This window comes from Anas acuta, chromosome 10, assembly GCF_963932015.1.
Source record: "Anas acuta chromosome 10, bAnaAcu1.1, whole genome shotgun sequence".
NCBI classification, from domain to species: domain Eukaryota; kingdom Metazoa; phylum Chordata; class Aves; order Anseriformes; family Anatidae; genus Anas; species Anas acuta.
In genome coordinates, this window is record NC_088988.1 from 18,353,890 (window position 1) to 18,377,852 (window position 23,963).

General features: G+C 37.5%; 1 long non-coding RNA gene across 1 annotated transcript in view; it reads right to left on the minus strand.

The window, feature by feature from the left end:
- Positions 1 to 6,743: 6,743 nt before the first annotated feature.
- The window catches only part of LOC137862049 (uncharacterized), a 29,756-nt gene continuing 12,536 nt past the window's right edge, over positions 6,744 to 23,963 (minus strand). Inside the window, exon 3 of the long non-coding RNA XR_011100033.1 lies at positions 6,744 to 9,830. This is a non-coding gene — a long non-coding RNA (uncharacterized lncRNA). The remainder of the gene's footprint in view (positions 9,831 to 23,963) is intronic.

Consider the following 23,963-nt stretch of genomic DNA (forward strand, 5'->3'; position numbering starts at 1 on the left):
TGGTGGAGTAACTCCCTGCAGGGCCTCAAGGAGAGGTACCAGGGTGAGACACCCCAAATGGGGGTGGACCCCCTGCCCTGTTGCTGTCGGGCAGAGGGAGGGGATCTGGGAGTTGAGGAGGAATGGAAACAGTTCCCTGCTTGACATCGCAGGTGATGTCCTCCCCTTCTGGCCCCACCTTCCCAGGTGCCCTTACGCAACAGGTTTGAGGCCCTGGAGCTTGAGAGACCCGTGGGTGAGGAAGAGGTAGCAAGTGTTCCCAGGAGGATGCCTAGGGCGAGGAGGTCGACTCCACGCCTCAGGACTGCCTCCATCAAGAAAGACAGGAGGGTTATTGTTGTGGGAGACTCTATTCTTAGGGGAACAGAGGGCCCTATTTGTCGGCCTGACCCTACCCATAGGGAAGTCTGCTGCCTCCCTGGGGCCAGGGTCAGGGACGTTGCCAGGAAGCTTCCCAACCTGGTTCGCCCCTCTGACTATTATCCTCTTTTGATAGTCCAGGCGGTCAGTGACAACATTGAAGAGAGAAGCCTGAAGGCTATCAAACGAGACTTTAGGGGGCTGGGATGGTTAGTGGACGGAGCGGGAGTGCAGGTGGTGTTTTCATCCATCCCTATGGTGACAGGGAGGGGTACGGAGAGGACACGGAAGGCCCACCTGTTAAACACGTGGCTCCGGGACTGGTGCCAACGCAGAAATCTTGGGTTTTTCGACCATGGGGCACTTTACTCAGCTCCTGGCCTGATGGCCGCAGATGGGTCCCTATCCTTTAGGGGAAAAAGGATCCTGGGCCAGGAGCTGGCAGGGCTCATTGAGAGGGCTTTAAACTAGGTAAGAAGGGGGATGGGGCTGAAGCAAGGATTGTTGGAGCTGTGCCAGGGGGAACAATAGCAAGGCCAGGGGATAAGGCAAGGGCCCAGCTGAAGTGCGTCTACACCAATGCACGCAGCATGGGTAACAAACAGGAGGAGCTGGAAGCCATCGTGCAGCAGGCAGGCTACGACTTGGTTGCCATCACGGAGACATGGTGGGACCAGTCTCATGACTGGAGTGCTGCGATGCCTGGCTATAAGCTCTTCAGAAGGGACAGGCAGCACAGAAGGGGTGGTGCTGTGGCTCTCTATATTAGAGAGTCTTTCGATGTTGTAGAACTCAAGGCTGGGAATGACAAGGTCGAGTCCCTTTGGGGTAGGATCGGCAGGGACAACAAGGCTAGTATCCTGGTCGGGGTCTGTTATAGACCGCTGAACCAGGATGAGGAGACGGATGAGGAGTTCTACAGGCAGCTGACAGAAGTTGCGAAATCTTCAGCGCTTGTACTCGTGGGGGACTTCAACTTCCCTGACATATCCTGGAAGCACAACACAGCCCAGAGAAAGCAGTCTAGGAGGTTTCTGGAGAGCGTGGAAGATAACTTCCTGATGCAGCTGGTTAGTGAACCTACCAGGGGTGGTGCCCCCCTAGACCTTCTCTTCACAAACAGAGAAGGACTGGTGGAGGATGTGATTGTCGGGAGCTGTCTTGGGCAGAGTGACCATGAAATGGTGGAGTTCACTATTTTTGGCGAGGCCAGGAAGGGGACCAGTAAAACCGCTGTATTGGACTTTCAGAGGGCTGACTTTGGGCTGCTCGGGACACTAGTTGGTGGAGTCCCTTGGGAGGTGGTTTTGAAGGGCAGAGGGGTCCAGGAAGGCTGGGCGCTCTTCAAGAGGGAAATCTTAATGGCGCAGAAGCGGTCTGTCCCCATGTGCCCAAAGACGAGCCAGCGGGGAAGAAGACCAGCCTGGCTCAACAGAGAACTGTGGCTTGAGGTTAGGAGAAAAAAGAGGGTTTATAATCTTTGGAAAAGTGGGCAGGCCACTAGGGAGGACTATAAGGATGTAGCAAGGCTGTGCAGGGACAAAATTAGAAAGGCCAAAGCTCATCTGGAGCTCAATCTGGCTACTGCCGTTAAAGATAACAAAAAACGTTTTTATAAATACATCAACACAAAAAGGAGGACTAAGGAGAATCTCCATCCTTTACCGGATGCGGGGGGAAACTTACTTACAAGAGATGAGGAAAAGGCGGAGGTGCTCAATGCCTTCTTTGCCTCAGGCTTTAGCGGCAATACCGGTTGTTCTCTGGATACCCAGTACCCTGAGCTGGTGGAAGGGGATGGGGAGCAGGATGTGGCCCTCACTATCCACGAAGAACTGGTTGGTGACCTGCTACGGCACTTGGATGTGCACAAATTGATGGGGCCGGATGGGATCCACCCGAGGGTACTGAGAGAACTGGCAGAGGAGCTGGCCAAGCCACTATCCATCATTTATCAGCTGTCCTGGCTATCGGGGGAGGTCCCAGTTGACTGGCGGCTAGCAAATGTGATGCCCATCTACAAGAAGGGCCAGAGGGCAGACCCGGGAAACTACAGGCCTGTTAGTTTGACCTCAGTGCCAGGGAAGCTCATGGAGCAGATCCTCTTGAGAGTCATCATGCGGCACTTGCAGGGCAAGCAGGCGATCAGGCCCAGTCAGCATGGGTTTATGGAAGGCAGATCCTGCTTGACGAACCTGATCTCCTCCTATGACAAAGTGACGCGCTGGGTGGATGAGGGAAAGGCTGTGGATGTGGTCTACCTTGACTTCAGTAAGGCTTTTGACACTGTCTCCCATAGCATTCTCCTCAAGAAACTGGCTGCTCTTGGCTTGGACTGGCGCACGCTTCGTTGGGTTAGAAACTGGCTGGATAGCCGGGCCCAAAGAGTCGTGGTAAATGGATTCAAGTCCAGCTGGAGGCCGGTCACTAGTGGCGTCCCCCAGGGTTCGGTACTGGGGCCGGTCCTCTTTAATATCTTCATCAATGATCTGGACGAGGGCATTGAGTGCACCCTCAGTAAGTTTGCAGATGACACCAAGCTATGCGCGTGTGTCCATCTGCTCGAGGGTAGGAAAGCTCTGCAGGAGGATCTGGATAGGCTGCACCGGTGGGCTGAGGTCAACTGTATGAAGTTCAACAAGGCCAAGTGCCGGGTCCTGCACCTGGGGCGCAATAACCCCAAGCAGAGCTACAGGCTGGGAGATGAGTGGTTGGAGAGCTGCCTGGCAGAGAAGGACCTGGGAGTGATGGTGGACAGTCGGCTGAATATGAGCCAGCAGTGTGCTCAGGTAGCCAAGAAGGCCAATGGCATCCTGGCTTGTATCAGAAACAGTGTGACCAGCAGGGCTAGAGAGGTGATCGTCCCCCTGTACTCGGCTCTGGTGAGGCCGCACCTCGAGTACTGTGTTCAGTTTTGGGCCCCTCGCTACAAGAAGGACATCGAGATGCTTGAGCGGGTCCAGAGAAGGGCGACAAAGCTGGTGAGGGGCCTGGAGAACAAGTCCTACGAGGAGTGGCTGAGGGAGCTGGGCTTGTTCAGCCTGGAGAAGAGGAGGCTCAGGGGCGACCTTATCGCTCTCTACAGATACCTTAAAGGAGGCTGTAGTGAGGTGGGGGTTGGCCTGTTCTGCTACGTGCCTGGTGACAGGACGAGGGGGAATGGGCTTAAGTTGCACCAGGGGAGTTTTAGGTTAGATGTTAGGAAGAACTTCTTTACTGAAAGGGTTGCTAGACACTGGAACAGGCTGCCCAGGGAAGTGGTGGAGTCACCATACCTGGAAGTCTTTAAAAGACGTTTAGATGTAGAGCTTAGGGATATGGTTTAGTGGGGACTGTTAGCGTTAGGTCAGAGGTTGGACTCGATGATCTTGAGGTCTCTTCCAACCTAGAAATTCTGTGATTCTGTGATTCTGCCACTACAATGATTACTAAGAAGAAATGCCATTCCTTCCCTCATGGCACATCTTACATATTGTGTATCTGCTCCAAATCATAGCTGCTTAAGCCAATCATGTTCTCAGTACTGTCTGTGCTTATATATGTGCATATAGGCATATTTATGTATGCACATGTGCAGCATCTGTCATAAGCAGCCCTGAGGTAGTCTGTTAATATACAAAAACAGCAAAAGCAACAATAATAATGATAATACAGGAGCTACAATAATAATGATAATACAGGAGCTATTACCAATTATAAAAGCAATGACATTTATTCTGTTACCTTACAGAGTTTATTACTTTCCTTTCAAGTCAAGCCAGGACTTTTCATGCTTCTGGACCAGCGCCAGCACTACATTGCAGTTTGACAAAATGTACTGCAAAGTGTACTCTCTCTCTCTCATGCACTGATACACTGTGCACAGCTGTCATCATCTTTTAACCTCTTTCAATGCAAATTAGATGGGATTGGCAGGAGAACACAAAGTGATTTTAGACAGTAGCAGTTTGGTACAATGGGCAATATCCTTATTACAAAGGTGATGTTTTATTTTTTCTTGCCATCTGCACATTCTTGAGTTCTACACAGTCGTATATTTCCAATACTTAATGAAATAATATTCACGGATACGTTCGTGGCTTGTTTATTTTTCTAACAATGAAACACCTTAGTTATCTTATACAATCTTTGTTCATTCTGTACATCAGTATTCATCTACCTTCCATTTCACATGGCCAAAGCAGATTTTCCAACAGGCCTCTTGTTTACTGAGAAAGTCAAGGATAACATCATATACAATCCATCAGGAAGGAGGTATGCATTTATTGTTATTTACCCCACCAGAAAATACTCAAGTTTCTGGTAAGGACGTGACTCAGTGTGTAACCTGGAAGTGCCTGTTAGCAAATAAATGGTCTGTTTTCTGGGAAGCCAGATATTGCACCAAATATCTCCCTGTAACTTGTTCCTCCTCTTTTCCATCACTATTATAACAGTGAAAGTTAATCTCATAACATAAATACAAATACTTCTACTTCATTACCAAAGGTTCTAAAGAGGATTATTCTTCCTGTGTGTCCTGGTTTCAGTTAGAACAGAGTTAATTTTCTTCCTAGTAGCTGGTAGAATGCTGTGTTTTGGCTTAGGATGAGAAGAGTGCTGATAACACCCCGATGTTTTAATTGTTGCAGAGCAGTGCTTATACTAAGCCAAGGACATCTCAGTTTATTGCTCTGTCCTGCCAATGGGCAGGCTGGGGGTGCAGTAAGAGCTGGGAGGGGACAGACCCAGGACAGGTGACCCAAACTAGCCAAAGGGGTATTCCATACCATCTGACGTCATGCTAAACAATATATAGGGGTGGCTAGCCGGGGGAGGGGGGCTGGACTGCTCGGGGTTAGGCTGGGCATCAGTCAGCGGGTGGTGAGCAATTGCATTGTGCATCACTTGTTTGTACATATTATTATTAGTAGTACTATTATCATCATTGTATTATTATTATTGTTATTATTATTTTCCTGTCTTATTAAACTGTCTTTATCTCAACTCACGGGCTTCACTTTCCATTTCTCTCCCCTGTCCCAGAGAGGGAGGGGGGAGGGTGAGCGAACGGCTGTGTGGTGTTTAGCTGCTGGCCGGGTTAAACCACAACACTGTGATTTCACATAACTTCTCAGTCCCATTAGTTCTAATTGAACGAGAGGCTTAAATTTGAAATAACAATAACTCAAAGTTAATATATGAAAATTCCCAAACACAGATACTCATTCTTTCACTGCCTTCATCTTAAGGCCAAAGACTTCATCCCTCTGCTTCAGTTTTATCTTGCTAGGTGATAATGTTTGTAGCAACTCAGTTATTAGTGTTTGAAAAATACTTCTCATGCCTAGAATCAGTGTTGCTAATAAATAAAATACTACATAAAAGCTGTGTTATCAGAACTTGTTTGGGTGTAACAGTCTAAAAATCTCAGTAGTAAGAGGAAATTTAAGTAAAAATAGGCTTGCATGAGAATCTATAAATAACACAGCTCAGAAGCTATTCAGATATTCGTAGGAATAGAATCACAGAAAAATCTAGGTTAGAACAGACCTTCAAGATGATCAAGCCCAACCACCAACCTGACTTGCCAAACCCTACCATTAAACCACACCTCTTACGACCATGTTTATATGTCTTTCAAATACCTCCAGGGATGTATACCCCATCACTTCCCTTGGGGAGCCTGTTCCAATGCTTGACCACCCTCTCAGTGAAGAAATGCTTTCTAATATGCAATATAAAACTCCCCTGGCACAACGTGAGACTACTTCCTCACATTGATACAGTTTGCTCGTATGGGCACAAGAAAATAGTCTTTGTTTAAATTGGTGTTTAATCTTTCATTCCCTCGGGCTAGATTTATTTTAAAAATAAAAATTAAAAAAAAAAAAAAAAAAAAAAAAAAAACTAAAAGCTTTAAAACCAGTGTTTGTAAAAACACGATATCTGATGATTTAAATTTGTTTATATGTTAATGACTGGTGGTACAATATTTCACTGTGTAGTTCTTTCATTTAGAAGTTATGTCATAAAAGAGAGATTGCACTGAAAACCCTTTTCCCTTGCATTGAACAGAACTAGAGAAGCACATCCGAAGATGCTTCCTGAGCTGTAGAAGCTATAAATCAGTGGAGTTGCAGTGTGTGGAACAATACATCTCTTTCAAACTGCTTTCAGAAAAAATTGCTCCATCTGTTAGCTACTTGGTAATAAATAAAGGGGATCAGAATAAAATGGATTTTTAAAATAATTGAGAACGTATTATACAGAAAGATTTTCTATGCCGAAGTATTTCCATGTTGTTTTGACGTGATTGTTACAAATTAGCCTTTCCAGTAGCTTTCTTTTGCACAAGCATTCTGACACAACACTATTTCCCATTACTTTTTTAATATGCTTTATTAAGAGCTAAATAAATTATTCCCAATTTACAATGATGCAAAGAATCAAAATGGGTACTTCTCATTAAATCCACAATTTACTGATTGTGCTTCACCAGCATTTTGAATAAGAACTCTCATGAGAAACCAGTATTTGTGATAATTCTTTTCAAGAATTTTAGAAAAACTTGCTGTCAGTGCAACTGCGTGATGAGAGAACTTGAAAGATGCAGTATTTTGTCTACAAGATAGCCTACAAGTTGGGTAGCATTAGAGAAAAACGGCTTTACAAAGAAGGGTCTGAGTTAATTCCAGTGCTTACTGGATGTTAGATGTGTGGAGAGTGTCAAATTCTTGATTCATAAAACCAGAATAGAAATGGAGTATTACTGAGTTCCCCAACCCAACAAACAGCCAAGAAAAAGTCCGTGCAAAAACACAAGCTTTTTGTGTAAGGCAAACAAGTATAAATTAAAAAAAAAAAAAAAGAGTAAATTTAAAACAAAATTTGGAAAGTCCTATGTCAACAATTGGGAAACTTTCTTTTTTTGCTTTCTTCAAATGAAGTAATGAAGTTCTGGAGAAAGAGAACTTCAATTTTACAAAACATTTTCATTGTAACAGAACAATGTAGTCTACAATAATAGTTTCAATGCTTTCTGGTTTTGATTTTTGTTTGTTTTTAACTCATATAGCAGATACGCTAGATACTGCATGTATTTATTTATTTTATTTACTTGTACAATATATGTACCAGTCAACTTCAACAGAAGGAATGAAGTGCTTTAAGACTGACTCTTACAGACGAGATATAACTTATCATCATGTAAATAGTTCAGAGCATACCAGAAACTAATCTCAGGTCAGCAGATTACCAGACCAGTGGCTTAAATAACTCTTATTCTGTAGCTCAATAAAAATCACAAATGCAAAATGAAATTGTATTTCTTAATATCTGTCAGAATTTCGGAAAATCATTCACCTTGTGAATTCTGAAAAAAAAAAAAAAAACTTCCATCTTACTGAAAGCTAGTGTATGTGAAATTTAAAAACATGTAGATTTGTTAAGATTATTTTTTTAATGTTTAGAGAAAGCTAAACAGAAAAGTCAATCTAGTGATATTTCATTATTTCTAATATGTTAGAATCTAAAACCTTCAGTTTAAAGGTCATGATAACTATTGTGCTGGCAGTCCACAGAACATACAGGGCACTATCCCTCTCCCCAGTGGGACTGTAGTTATTGCTTCTTACAAAATGAACTATCTAAAGGGAGAGTAATGAAGTAATGTGTTTTTGCATTATTATTATTATTATTTTTAAATGTACAGGATCATTAGGGTCAGAGCTAGAGGTCTATCCCACCAGAACAGACTAAAGACCAGCTTCTTCTTTCCTTCAGATCAATATATGTCTTTACAATAATTTTGGTGCAATAAATCTTGGTGCAATATAACATTTAACATAAAACCCCATTTTTTTTATTTATTTTTTTTTAAATACAGCTACTGTGAGTGCTGTAGAGGAATCTGTCAGCCCTTGTATATGCCCTGAATTTGCAGTGTCAGAATGTTCTTGGTCTCCACAGTAAATTATTTATATTTCTTGTAGCTTCCTTCATCCAAGTCTTGTAGCCAACAGAAAATTAATGGGGTTTTGATTAGGCTGATAGTGATTTCCAATCAGTCCTTAATATTTAGTTGATGAAATTGTATTAGACGTTGCTATTACAAAGAGGTATTTACATGGTAGAAAAAATGCCTCAAGGGAAGCTGTAACTGGAAGGTATGGCAGCAGCATGAGCAAGGAGAATTCTACAGTGCTTAAACTTGATGTTCTAGAATTTCACAGGTCTTATGAAAGTGGAGCGTATCTGGGTTTGGGTTAATTTATTCACAAATTATGCTATGTTATAACATAGATTTGATCATATTCAGGAATAAACCATTCCAGAGTAAAAAATTATTATGCATTAACCAATCTCATATAGCTGCTGAAAGCATTTTCTTTTCATCTCCTGTCTCATTTTTCACCTTACTGCAGATCTGTGGGTGTAATAACCATAAAACGATCCTAATGTCCTATTGTATATTATTACTGAAACACAACATTACTGCTTAGATTCAGTTTACTTTTTGACCACTAAGTCTGGAAGTTGTTGCTATGATCATTTTTATGTGAGAAATTTAAATACTCAGAAGTGTTATAACATTGAATTTAACAGGAAAAACAAAACAAAACAAACAAAAACAACAACAACAAGTTACAAATTAGTAAGAGTGGCCAGGCATGAAAATAGAGTTCCTTCCTTCAAATAGAAGTTATCTACACAATAGCCCTATATCAGGAACATAAAATGTGTAATTAAAGTTCTGAACAGAAAAATAGCATGCCCTGATTATACACAGTCAGTGAAAAATGAGAAAAGTTTTTGAAATCTTTTAAGCCACAAGGCCGTGATACTCCATAAAAATACAGTGGAGAAGGTTGCATTATGTTACCTCATGACATGAGATTAGAGAGTTCAAAAATATATCCTAACTTTGGCAGTGGACTGCAGAGCTTGGAATTGTTTTACCTACTCTGAAGGCAAGTGGATACCTCACATTGTTCTCTGAAAGTATTTTTTATTTGTTTTTAATCCCTAGAGTTTAAACACTGTATGAAGAACTCTGGTCAGGAAGTATGATGGATTCATCTCTCTTCTCATCTACCTGATCTCTTTACTTTGTCTTTAACCTCTGGATAAACTATGTTTGATTTTAAGTCGGACATTATATCTTCATATGGTCTCCTACAGTGCACCCATTTTAAAGCAGATATTTATATAATAAAGAAATACTACTGCTCAAAAAGGACTGAGAAATTATATCTCATTAAATACAAAACCATGATTTCAGTCTATAGGGATAATAAATGGGAGAAAAAAAAATATTATAAACACTAAAATTAGCCATAGTTGTCACCCAAAATATCTTGCTGCCTTTAACTCACAGAATTCAAGAATGAAATTTTGTTTGAATGAAGACTGAAAGCTTCATCAGTAAACCCATCTCCAGACGCAGAGCCGACCAGAATGATGTTAGTCTGCATACATTTGTGTTATTCCTAAATTACAAAGGATATTTGAAATTAGTCTAGAGAAAATTGACTAGAACTATGCAACTATGCTTACAGCAGCTGTACATCAGACTATGTTTTGCTATTACAAAAAAGAACAACACAAACATACTGAAGCATTCAGGTTCACATTACAAACACCACACAAAAAAGCCAGGAAATGATGGCATGAGGCACTGCATTCCAAGACACACACACTTTCAAATACACATATTACTACAAGTTCTGCCAGAGACTAACTACAACTCTCAGCATAATGTGTTCCCCTTAAAGAAATGCATCTGTTCTGCAAGGTAGCTTAAGTCTGCTTCAAGAAGTTTGTAGTGTCACAGTACTCATTGCCTTCTCCAATGTTTTTTTTTTTCCTAGACTTAACTTACAACTATTAACTGAGGTAAAGTAGAGATAAGAGTAGGAAGAGGCAGAAGTTTAACAGAACATCAGAGTAAATGCTGAATGAGAAAAAAGGTATGCTAGCAATTGTAAATAGTCTCCAAGAAAAAAAAAGAATCTAATACAGCAAAGAGTTGCTGTTAAAGGAAAATATTTCAACTGAAAATAAATTCTCCTTGATGAATATAGATGATTATACCTCTGAATTAATCTATTATTAGTAAATTGCTTTCAGACCTGTTTTCAGCTATTATAGCAATTATAAATTACCCAACTCTACTTGAATTTTTTCAAGAACTCTCCCACACATTGTACCTAATAATCAACTTAAGATGCTCATATTTAAGAAATCTAGTATAAACATGCAATGCCTTTCAAAAATATCAGTCAATACTGAAAAGCCAAAGTGTCAATGACAAATTTCAGCCACAGGCAAACTTAGTTTTCCTATAAAAATAAACAAACATGGATAAACAGAAACAAAAAACCCACAACCATACATAGAGAAATCAAAGAACTAACACTATAAAAATTTCCTGCTGACAGGCTGAATCTGTTTAAAGGATAAACAAGACTTTCCTACATACATTATTGAATCTATTATGAAAGTTCCAATAATTCATCGCTGGAACCATTACAAACATTGAATTATACAGTTTCTGCAAGGAAAACAAACAAACAAGTCCACGAGTTTTTCCTCTGCTCGAAGAGGCTTATTGTAAAAAGCTGAATGCAGCTGATTCACAAAAACGTCTTTTGTTATGGAAATTCCCTGGTTTGCTGTTCTGACAACATAGATGAGTCCTTCACTGAAGGTTCAAAGATAGTAATGGGAGTAATAGAAATAACAGGTATGAGAATAAGGAATGGTACAAGCAGTAAAGGGACCATCAATGAAAGTAAAAACAGGTTCTAAAAGGAGTAATGTTTGGAACATTAGTGAACATCATCTAACTAGCTGTAATTCAGATAGCTCAGCTGGGGCCACAGCTATAAGCGAGGAAGGCAGTCATTGAAAGATGGCAGCAGCCCAGACTGAGTCTCACATTTGAAAGGTTGACTCATATCACTATCATAATTAGCTAGCTTAAATGTAGCTTGGTTATATTTAGTCACACATTTCAGTTGCCTGAAAGGATGCCAGTAAATTTTAGCGTAGCTATTGCTAATCACAATGTCGTAAGTGAACATGGCTAATGCAAAGTGGTAATGACCTCAGAGCCCTAAAGCAGGTTAGGATCTAGGAATGGACCACGCATTGATGCCTGGCTAATTAAAAAAAAAAAAAAAAAAAAAAAAGGAAATTACATCGTCTAAGATGTGAGGATTTCATTCTCTGAAACAGACCCTCCCATCCATTTACAAGTAGCTAAGTAGAGGCTTCCTATGTACGTGAAGCTACATATACACAATATATTATGTATAAATGTAAGCAAGGTGCAATGACTGACAGACAACTTCACCTGATAAACAGTTTTGATCACCTTTCTGCTTTAGAAAAAAAAAAGTATTGTCTTGAACTGCTGAACTCAGTCTTAGTTCTAACAGAAATTGTCTTCTGACAATGAGGAAATCATGTTGGTTCTAATAGGCTAACTTCACAATAGACAGGATCAGCTTCACTGACTTTAATATGCTGAACTCCTTGATTGTGCTCATCCTTTTTCCTCCTTTTAAAACTTAAGAAAAGGATGTTACTACTGTAAGTAGTGCTCAAAGATGTTTTAAAAGTTTAGTGGGACTATATTTCCCTCTGGAAAAACTGGTTGATGTCAGACCAGCAGATAACCTGGTTACCCAGTTTACCCCTAACAAAGTCAGTGGGGAAAAATTCTAACCCCATGCCTGTGAAATGCTCCCAAGAAAGTGAGTGCTAATTAATAACATGAAGGCACCTCACTGCTTAAATATTTGTGCAATAAACCTTGAAGAGACTAGTTAGAATAAGAAATTTGAACAATCACAAAAATAAAACAGAAAACACCCAGAAGTATATTTAAATATATCTTCCTTTTTCTATAATTCACTGAAGATACACTACTCAAAATCTTGCAGAACAGCATAAAAGTTTTTCTCTGACCTAGAACCTGGGCTATTCAGATGGTCTATTACCCACTTAATTTTTGGAGCAATTTGACCTTCCATTTGGATTTTAATGTGAATACCACACAAGATGATGTCAGGAGCAGTCAAAGCATCATCGGTGCTAAGAAGCTCAGTTGATTATAGCAGTGAGCTAGTGAGCTATAATTTAAAGGGTCAAAAGCCTTCTGTTATTTTCTTATGGGGCTTTTCTCTTTTGATGACTGCACTAACAGGCACTGTTCTATTTATTCATTGAAATTTATGTTTATATTCCATGGGAGACGCTCGTCTATCTGCCAGCCTGTGTCAGCAGAATTATAAACCTGTCAGTGACACAGTATTTTAGTAGTGACCTATGTTGGCTGTAAAAACAAATGTAAATGTTCAGACAATTACTTCTACAGAATGAAAATAGTTTCTAACAAATAATACTGTCAAATAAAGTAGTGACACTACTCATCCTTAAAATAATGAATTTACATAGCTGCTTTGAATCATATAAAGGCTTCTGAAAGGCTTTATTTCATCTACTCCCTCAAGAAAACTGCAGGTAACTTCAGATCTGTCTAGAATATGGTTATACAGACAAGCATGAAACAACTTCTAGAGAAGTTTTACAAGGTCCTGCTGAACTTCAATCATCACAGCAAAGTTCCACTACTCAAAAATTGTCTCTCCTAGCCCACAGATGTTAACAGACTGGAAACTGCCATGTCAACATGTAGGTGGGTATTTGCATATTCATCTATACATGGTAGAAAAGACATTATATTTAAGCAGTATATTTGCCATATAGCATTAAGTTCATTGTGTTTTTTTTTCTCCTCTTTGCTTTTCATCTTCACAGGTGAGGTAATTTCCTTCACAGGAGGAGTTCAACACAATGTAATACTGGGGAAAGGGGTTCTATACACACCAAGAGTGAAGATTATTTCAGGAACTATTTACTATTTCTTAAGCCCTTACAACACATGTTGCTTATATTATCATCAAATAAATAGGAGATTTATTATTCAATTTATAATTAAATAAAAAGTAGAAGAGATTGCAAGAGGTTATCTGGTTTATTTTCTTGCCCCAATGTTTTATAGAATTAAGGTATTTTGCTCAGGGAGATAGGAGGACAGTGAGCATCAATTAGTGCCAAAGTCTTTAAATTAACTACAAAATTAATAACAGCATATTAAAACTATAAAACAACACTTGTAATATGTGCTCATTTTATAGATAAGCTAAATTAGTGTAACCATTGCAAATTAGCTCTATTTCGGGAGTTACAGAGACAAACAAATCCAGTCTCCTTTGGTCTCTGTATGCACTAGGATTATGAAGGATTTGGTTCATAATAGCCAGACTAATTATACTTACACACTTAGGGCATTCTTTCATATGAGCTCTAGTTTACATTAAAGAACAACAACAAAAAAAAAACACATTTAAGTGTATAAAGTCATACCAATCTAGTCTGATAAATATTAAAAGGAAAATTGTGAATCATGCTGTTTTTTAAAATTTAAGATTAAATGTTATCTGTGTTTTTTTTTCAATCAGTGATATTGAAAATTAAACTCTAACATAGTTTCTTTCATTTGATACACTTCACATTTTCCTAGTTTTAAGATATGCTTTATAACTGAAGAAACAGAGAAAATATCTCCAGTTTAGTTTCCTCATGACTACCTTTCCCTATTTAAAGTAAATGCTTTTTGAACCATTTTATTGGATGTTATTTATTGAATGTTATGCATAATCCAGTTATCTTCCTGAAGTTTTTATTTTAAAATCTTTTGAAAAGCTATGAGCTGTGACATTTTAGCAAAACTTAAAAAACAAAAACACTTTTCAATAAGTGTTATTTGTATTATCAACTAGTAGCTTCAGGAATGTTTTTGTTGTTTTTGTTTTTGTTTTTTGTTTTTGTTTGCTTGTTTGTTTTTTTTTTTCATTTAACAATAAATAAACAAGTTTTTTTTCTTGTAGAACTTCTACTAAGAGTATCCTGGGGTCATTAATTTTGGTTACTCTGACATTAATGAAAGCGACAGAAACACTTGACTAGGGAAGTAGGTCTCCCATCTCCCTGCTTCACCTAAAATAGATGATACATAACTACTCTTACATTATCTGCTTGAATCCTATTTATCCCAGTGGACATGGAAGTTTTATTGTAGTTTCAGGCATTTCCATGTGAGGGGGAGAATATAAGAACAGGAAAATTATTTCATTCACACACACACACACAAAAAAAACAAAACAAAAAAAACCCACACTGCTCTATAAGAGTTCGGTTATTCTTAGCTGTAGATATTTATGCTTCAGAGAAGGAATTTATTACACCTACACATTTTTGAAAGTAAGCAAGCTGATGGCTAAAGTCACTACAAATTTTAACAGGTGTTATAATAGGAACTCTACTGATAAATGTTTTGGAAAATCTGGTCCTGATACATGTGCCCAAACAGGAGTTACTGTATTTTAAAATGCTTTCTCCTACTACAAATGCTTGAAGATTACTATTTGGGTTCTTCAATTTCTTTATTATTTCTAAACAGATGCTTTCCAGAGGTGCTGAGCACGTGGCTGTTTAAGTTCACACAGTCACTGGATAGTCAGCACGTATGACTAACAGACCTATACACATTTCTGGAAATTCTGCTTATTCATTACTGGAAAATGATAAAGTATGCTTTTTATATCACTTTCTCAGCCACATTTGTCAACAGTAGCTTCAAACTAATCACTGTTCCTTGTGATAGCAGTTAAATACTTTTGTTTGTTTATTTTAAGTTGCTCATGTTGCAAACTAGCCTTTTATACTCATTAGAAAAGTGTTCTAAATAACATAACATGCTCCACAAAAGCTTTTGGCAGGTCAGAGAGACAAGGGACTGAAAGGTGATTGTGGCCATTTCTGAGTGATGTGGCTGCCAAAATTCATGGACTTGAGGAAGTTTGACCTTGCACAGACAGTGATCTGTCTTCATGAAAACTGACTGTCACATGCACATGCCTCAATTTCACAGAGGAGCAACTGGAACAGTTAAAAAAAAAAAAAAAAAAAAAGGAAAAAAAAATAAAGAACCTTGGACATCCCTAAAGAGAAAAAAAAAAAATGTTTTAGTCTTTCAGGGCCTCACCTAGAGCTAAAATTAACTGAATCTCCCATGTGGGTGTACTCTGATGAAAACAAATTTTCCACAACCCATAGTGTTGACTCTTTCATGGCCATCACAATCACAAATTAAAATTTCTCTCTCCTACCAGAGCTAAAAAACTAAGTCTTCATTAGCACAGAAACTTCTTTTTTTTCTTTTCCTTTTGTCTTTGCAGAAAAAAAAAAAAAAAAAAAAAAAAGTGGCCAAGACCCATGCAGTTTGAAGGAAAGCATTCAGCATGGCAAAGATAAAACATAACTTTTTTTAAAGAAAGTCAGTATCATTTAATACCAGCATTCTATGACAAGGAGATCTGTTCATTCTCCCATCTTGTACACAGAAAATATAAGTAGCCATCATTAGCCAGGAGGGCTGAGGGAAATGTAATGTTTTAATTACTTTGCCTTGGGAAGGTAGCAGGAGCTGGTTTAGTACATGTGCTGAGAGCTCAAACATTCATCCATGGAACTTGAAACTGCTTTAAAGAAAGCATTTGAATCTGGCTGTAGTGACAGAAGACCAATATTATCTTATTAAACAAAATAAATGAAGAAAGGATGCATTCATTGCTGATTTGCTATGTCCATCTGGGATCCTTTCAGGATGACAGGAATGCTGTATTATTGAGTGACAGAACTCAGGAGGAATTTGAAGGAATGCAAAGAGAATCAATATTGTTCTGTACAGAAAGTAAATAATGTATTTATTGACAGACTTTAATTTTCTAATACTTGAGAGCAAACCACAAGCAGCACATTGGAAATTTAGGTATCTTTAATTTGAGGGAAAGCAAGTCAGGTCGTTTATTGTCCTGTTTTAAGTAATAGTCTTAATACTGGAGTTGGAGCAAAGATGGCAAAGACTTTCTATACTGTTCGTACAATACTCAACACAATGGGAGAATTACTACTTGGACCTGAAGCAATTAATACAAATCAATACTATTTGGCTTCTGCTTTTACTACTTTTGAAATATAGAGATGATTGCTGTGAATATCACAGCATTTTGCAAACAAAGTTATACAAGGATGGGAGAAATCTTTTCCTATTCTCAAAATAGCTTCCATCTCTAGGATGATTACAGATCTAATAGATAAAATTATTTATATATATATATATATATATACATATACTAATATATATATAATGAAAATGACAGGCTTTGTAGTCCAAGTTAAAACAAGTATTTTAATAACAATTCAGTTTTGACATACGTGAAATATTTGGATTTTGTTTTGATTTTAAATAAAAAGTGATGTAGTCCACGGGATTCTCTGCCAGAAAGCTAGAGGAATATTTTTTCCAGTCTTATTATTTCAAACCAAGCTCATGATACTTATTGCATCAGGACTCTGCAATACCGATTCTTAAGGAATTTTTAGATCATAGTAACAGAGGATATGACCAAGCTACCAATAAAATCAAGGAAATGCTTGCATTGAATTACTTTCATCCTAAATGAAATTTAATATTTATTGACTTGGGAGGTATGGGAGGGGGATTTTCTATGTCAGACATTTCAAGTTAGCTATCATCCCTTTAGTTTCAGGAAAATTGTGTCAAGGCTATAAAGACATACATTTGTCATGACATCAAAATTAGGCACATCAAAAAAGTTAAGCCTACAAAAATAAGAAATAAGAAAGAATTGTTCCTATTTTGAGAGAAGGAGAATGTATGAAAGAAGTAACCTTGTGCCTGGTTGAATTAAATATCTTTCACAGATCATTGGTTTAGTCCTTTGGACTACCTCATTTGCTTTTGTTGATCTCCAATTTTTAATAATTTTTCAAGGAAAAATCAGGATTTATTCTGGCAGCTTGGAGTATCAACAATGAAACTGTCACCATCATTATTTCTCTTACACCCACCAAACTAAGTAGAATCACAGAATAATCACAGTTTCCTAAAAGTACAAAAATCATGGAATGAATTATCTTCAAGATAACCTTGATAAAAAAACAGGGTGTTGGAACTGGGTGAGCTTTAAAGATTCTTCCAAACCAAGCCATTCTATGATTCCTGACGGTGTCACTCCCTCTTATGCCACTTTCTTGCTTATTGCACAGTGAACTTGCTTATTGCACAGTGAACCAGATCAGGAAAAGTACCCAGGCTAACTTTTTGGCATGCTGCTTCTTTGCTGGCTTAGTTATATCAGTTTGGATCAGTTGTATCAGTTTGGATCAGGATCAGTTTGCCAGTCCACACAGACTTTTTTTGTTTGTTTGTTTTAAGTAATAATAATGGCTTACACTGACCTATGTGATTTGTAGAACAATAGTATTAGCCATGACATTGCACAGAAAATCTGAATTCAAAAGAGAGGTCTAGGCATATCTCAGATGTACAGGAAGACAACCATAAATTTATCTAAATCTAATAATTTCTCATACTGGAATCTTGGCAGAAGGCTTGCCAAGGCTTACATTCTTGCAGGTAATCTCATGGGAACTTTTAATAGATTCAAAATATTAAAAAAACTTATTTCATCTCATCTGGAAAAACAAGATGACTGTCATAGTAGAGAACCATCTTGTAACGGAGTTAGTAGCCCAGTGATGCAGGAGGAATAGTGCCATCTACTGAATTAACTAAGCTCTTTAAAACATAACTTAAAAACATCTCTCATAAGTTGATCTGATACTGAGGAAGTTGTCTTCCAGCTAATTTAATAGCAAATTTCTGTAAAGATGCTTCAAATCACTCAGCAACTGCTGTATTTCCTTTGCCGTTATTGAATTTCAAAATCTCATTCACAGAAGAAATAAAGTTATTCTTTTCAAAGATACTATGCTATTTGCAAAGATACTATAAAGAACCTCATATGAGTACAGAATACTTGAAACAGTCCAAGGAGCACAGTCAGCCGTTTAATGCTACAAGAAATTGTAAGCATGGGACTTGCAAGCAACCAGGGAAGTGGTGGAGTCACCATCCCTGGAGGTCTTTAAAAGACATTTAGATGTTGAACTTAGTGATATGGTTTAGTGGAAGACTTGTTAGCGTTAGGTCAGAGGTTGGACTCGATGATCTTGAGGTCTCTTCCAACCTAGACAATTCTGTGATTCTGTATATATACATTTAACGTTTTTGCAAATAGCCAATCCAGAATATAACATTAAAAGAAATGTGAAGAAAGAGATTACCAAGGGTTCATACCACTACCTAAGTGTCTTGAATACAAAAGAAAAATATTTGAAATAATTGGGGGGGGGGGGGGAGTGAGGGATGGAAAGATCTTTTGGTAATAGCAAAAGAACCGATTGAAGTACATATGGTGAGGTTTAACCACACAAGCCTCATAAGCAAACACTGAGAAAACTAAGTACTTCTAGGCTTTCCACTGAAAATTCATCAAACTGCCTCCAGAGAGAAGAGCAGGAGATAAAGATTCATCATTAAAATACTTACTGCTTAGTAGCATTAAGATGATGTGTATATATAGAAAAAGTGTTTATAAGCTACTTTGGAAACTTTGCAAACTGAAAGAATATTGATAGATCAAGTGATACTTATGCATATAAATGAAGTCTCTACAAATGTTTTAGCATCAATTCTTTTCAGGAGGCAATTCAAGGCACTGACCAACAAAAATATAGCCAAACTACTAAGAAAACGTACACATTACTAAATCTTTCACTTGGTTAAGCAAATAATATGATTAGAGGCTATTCTATGGTTAATCATTGTAAATAAAAAAAAATAAAACAAGTATTTTCTAAATTCCTAAACAACTAAAGAAGGCTTAATAATCATAAAATCAGATTCAGAAATATCCCCAGGTATATTTTAGATTTGATAGTACAGAATCCTAATAGATACACTCTTCTAACTTATGATCGCTGAAACAAGCATCTCAAGAGATTTTACTTCAGACAAAAATTAACTGTTATTTTTTTCGCTTCTAAAGAAAAATCAGGGATTAAAGAAAATAATTTAGAAATGTATGAATATTTTATTTTTGTGAATCATATAGTGCAAGGCTGCTATCCTGCAGTTCTCATTCAGACGCGTTTCCCAACAGGACTTCTGACTATAAGAAATGAAACCCAAACTTGCTGAACTACTAGCTGAAAATAAAACAGATACATTCTTAAGTATTAAAAGCAATGTTATGAAGTCTTTCAAAAACAGTGATATTGTAAGTCAGTAAAAATTCTTTCCAGATTAGACTTTTCCATTATATATGTAGTATACCTTTGGGAGTTTATGTATTAAGCTGGTTTTAGGTTGGTAAATACTAAAAATATATTGGTTATTTAATGAGTTTACAAATGTACCATACAATTGTTGAATTGCTTTCTGCTGACATTTTGGCAAGTCTACACATATTTTACCTTTCTGCAAAAATTCATTGAAACATCATGAAGACATATACATCTTTTGAGGAACATTCTCATGAAAATCTTTAAAAACTCTGGATTTTCAAGTCATCTAGTCAAGTAGCAGAAACCCTATTATATGAGCTATCAGCCCAGTCACACAGCACGAGTAGCCAGCAGAGAACACAGCTTCATCCCACACTCACTGAAGTCAATAGAAAAATATCTGTAGAATTTTGTAACTGAAGTATATAGGAGCCTTTCCAATTATTTAAACGGGTATCAAATCAGTCCCATCACCAGCAGCAGAAGCTATAGTCTGTGAGTAATATACGAGCTATCCTGAGGCTGCAATGCATTTGCATAAACTTTTTGTTGAATAACTTGAATAAAGAACAAAATAAATCAAAACTGAAATCTATTCACAGTTAAATGGCAAGCTGGAAAAGAGATTTAGCGAGTTAAATTATTCACCAAGCTCCAGTGAGAGCATATTTCAAAGATTCACATTCCCGAGTGAACTCATGCTCTGCCACAATCTTGCTAAATTTAGCATGAATAAGCATCTCTGGACAAATAACAGCCAAATAAAACAGGTGCCCTAATACATGCATTAAACACCTGTTATTTTGCAGAGAAACACAACCACACATACATGATTTTCATTTGATTTAAGATCTTCATGATATACAAAGCTTTTTGTACTGTACACCCAAACAGGGCCTTGTGCCAACGTGTATTTGTGACACTACACTAAATACAACATCCAAACGTTTTTTTTTGTTTGTTTGTTTTTAAACTTGTCTGCCCCACTCTCACCTGATCAGTTAATAAGATTTACAATATCAGTTGGTTATGTCTATTATAATTGCTGTGAACTACTTTTCTTTTGCAATCTTTATGAGATGGGGTGACCATAACTGAAAGAACAAATTCACGTTATGTCATTATGTTATACTTCAGTATTATTTCATTATGTATCCTGTCCTCTCTCTTCTACACCCATTTGCTATTACCTCCATATTTATATTTTGTTTAACCTTTGCAACGGGGTTCTATTAATCTAGAAATTTTATTTCATTGATTCTACAGACTCTTCCAGCCCTAGTGCTAGATTTTCCACTAAACTGCCCTTCCCATATAATTTACATCTGGATTTTTCTATAATATGTTATTTTGTCATCCAATTACCTTTCATTAATGCTTACTCTGTTAGAAGCATTCTACTTCAAAGCAGATGTTACACAACCCTCTCAAAGTTGCTGGATTCTCTGTGTGTACAATATACAACTCCCCCTTACATTTCTCAGAAGCCAAAATGAGTAACCAGTCTCCTGGGAAGGGTTTCTGCACAAACACACAAGCACCCTGAAATTGCCATACCTGCTTGCACAATCACTTCACTCCCAGTTCCTGAGAGCGCAGTGTAAACACACAAGGAGAAATAATGCCATAGGAAATACAATGGAGAAGCAGAGTTCAGCTCTGCACAGCTGTTCAGATACCACCAGAGACCTCAGGTTTTCTGGGGAGCTCTGATGCAGGAATCCAGTCATGAAAGATTAGGTGAGCCAGAAAAGAGCCCTGTGTATAAGGAGTACCGAAGGGTGCAGAAATGGAGGATACTAGTGAGTGAACTGAAAATAATTCTGCTTGAAGAATAAAATCAGAAACAAATACTGACACTAATAAGCTGAATGACTGGCAGTTTGATCAAACATTGTTAGAAGAGTGATGGGCAATTCAGTCACATTTGTTAGGATAAACGTTAATTTTATGTTAAAGAATTTCTTATTTTATTGTAGATGAATTGTGAGAAAAATGACTAAGACATAGGCATGTAAACGTCAATGTAAATGTATAAATGTAGATTCTCAAGAATTAAAGCTGCTAATAAGTCTTAGATGGCAATTGGCTGTATTTGCTGAATTCCAATGCTTAAGAAAACCTGTAGCTTTCCACAAGAAAAAAAGGAGGAATCTGGAAACATTTCCAAAAAATCAATAAAGATTACCTAAGACGAGACACTTCTATCCAATAGAAAGTCTCATAAAAAAAAATAAAAAGAATTGAAAACATTAAGATAGCATGCAGGAGGTAATGACTAAGGAGATGAAGAGGAGAGAGCTCAGAAAAAAAGGCAAGTACAGAGAAAGTGGCAGATAAACCGAATCGAAAACCCCAAACTTTGTTTATTTAAATTAGCTAGTTGAAAGAGAAATAGAAAACTCGTTGAAGTGAAACCAGCAGTGGATAGGGCCATAATATGTGAGTGTGAGAAGGATCAATCTGCTAATGGTTTTGACCTCCCTGTTCATGCTAACATGGTCAGGGTGAAATAAAACATTTGGACTTTTGCATGGTAAACAGCAAGAGAGCAGATAATTGTATAGGTACACTTTCTCATATCAGTGATATTTTTTCCTCATAGTTTATCTATGCAGACATCAAAACAGAGGTAATGATCTACTTAGCTTATGCTTAATTTGCATTCAAGGAGCTGAAGCACAGTAAATAATTACTATCTCTCGGTGTTGTTTTAAATCTTGTTGCAAAATTCTCAACTGCCAATAAGTACTAATTCATTTAGCACATTTTTCCTCCCCCTTTTAAAAAACATTTCTGCATTTCATCCACTTTGCTTTCAGAAGACAACTGCATCATGGAACAGCTAAACAATAAATAATGTCAAAATCTTCGACTGCATAAAGATATAAGTAGTTTAACTCCCCATGCATAAAATCACTGACTTCAGTGAGGCACATAAAGACAAGCATCCATGTCTTTGCAAAATACAGAACCTAATTATCAAAATACTTTTTTCAAAACAAGACTGTCAAACTCTACTTAGAGAATTTTAAAAGTCTTTTCTACAACTGGTGTACTGTATCAAACTTGCTTTGATCTCCTTAAAGAAATGCAAGTGCAAATCTATAAAATAAGCTATTGCTCAAATCTGCTACAGCTGCGATTGAAGCAGGAATCATGCTGACACCTAGTATTTCTTTTTCTCCAGAAACATACTTCTGAACATAGCTGTTCATAATATAAAATATAATCACCTATTTAGATAGTTTAAGAAGATTCATATCTTTTGCAAAGGCAACTACTATCTTTTCACGTTTGTTCTAAATAGGTTTTTCAGTCTAGCTGACAAGTGTGAATAAAATTATTTACTCTCAGCTTTTCTAAAATTCTTACTAACTTACCTTTCATTATGAGCTTCTATTAAATCTAAATGTGTTATCTATTGCTGCATACTTGATTTTAGAGGAAATCAGAAACTGAGTTTCATTTAGATCCTTTGCTTTCGATTTTTTAGTTTCACCCATACAGTAGAAAAACAAATTCCTTTTCTGATCTTCTGTTTTGCCAGTGTTTCCTCTTTTATACTTTCCCATGTCATCTGTGTAATCTCCACAAAAAATAAGTCCTTTTTTTTTTTTTCCTCATCATTCATAAGTCCGGAAGTAAAAATCATTCAGATTAACAACATAAACCCCTATTAAATGTGCTGAACTTCCATGAACAGAACTTAGAAGATTGACATATGGATTGAGTCCACAAAAAACAGTTTATATCCACACTGTGATTAAATTGTTTAGATGATTCTCTCTGTGATTAAGTAATTCTCCCTACTGAGAGAATAATTTGGATCTCACTGTATTTTCATCAGGTCTACTGACATGAAAAAAAAAAAACCACACGTATACTTCTGTTATCACAGACATTTTCAGTAATGCTCTAGAGATACATACAAGCAAACCTTGGAGGTATATGGTGTCCATCACTGCAACATGTGACTACTTCCCATGCACAGAATGCCTCTTTATAATACTCAAAGTTTAAAAAAGCTATTATCCACTTTAACTAACCAATTTAGAGAGTGGCTGAAGCCTGCCTCTTCATCAGTATTTAGATATTTTATTCCTCTTGAAATTAATTGGAGTTAGGAATTTAAGTGATTTACCCAGTTTTCCATAGGGCTTCTCTGCCAGGAAAGAGAACCAAGTTCAGCTCTTTAGTGTATGAAACTCAGCACACCATTATTCCTTTTCAATAACATATTTCACTTAAATGCTCTCTCCGTACCTTTCATTTCTGTCACAGAGAAAACACTCATAATCAAATTATGCCTTGCCTTGGTGTTCTGTTTGAACACA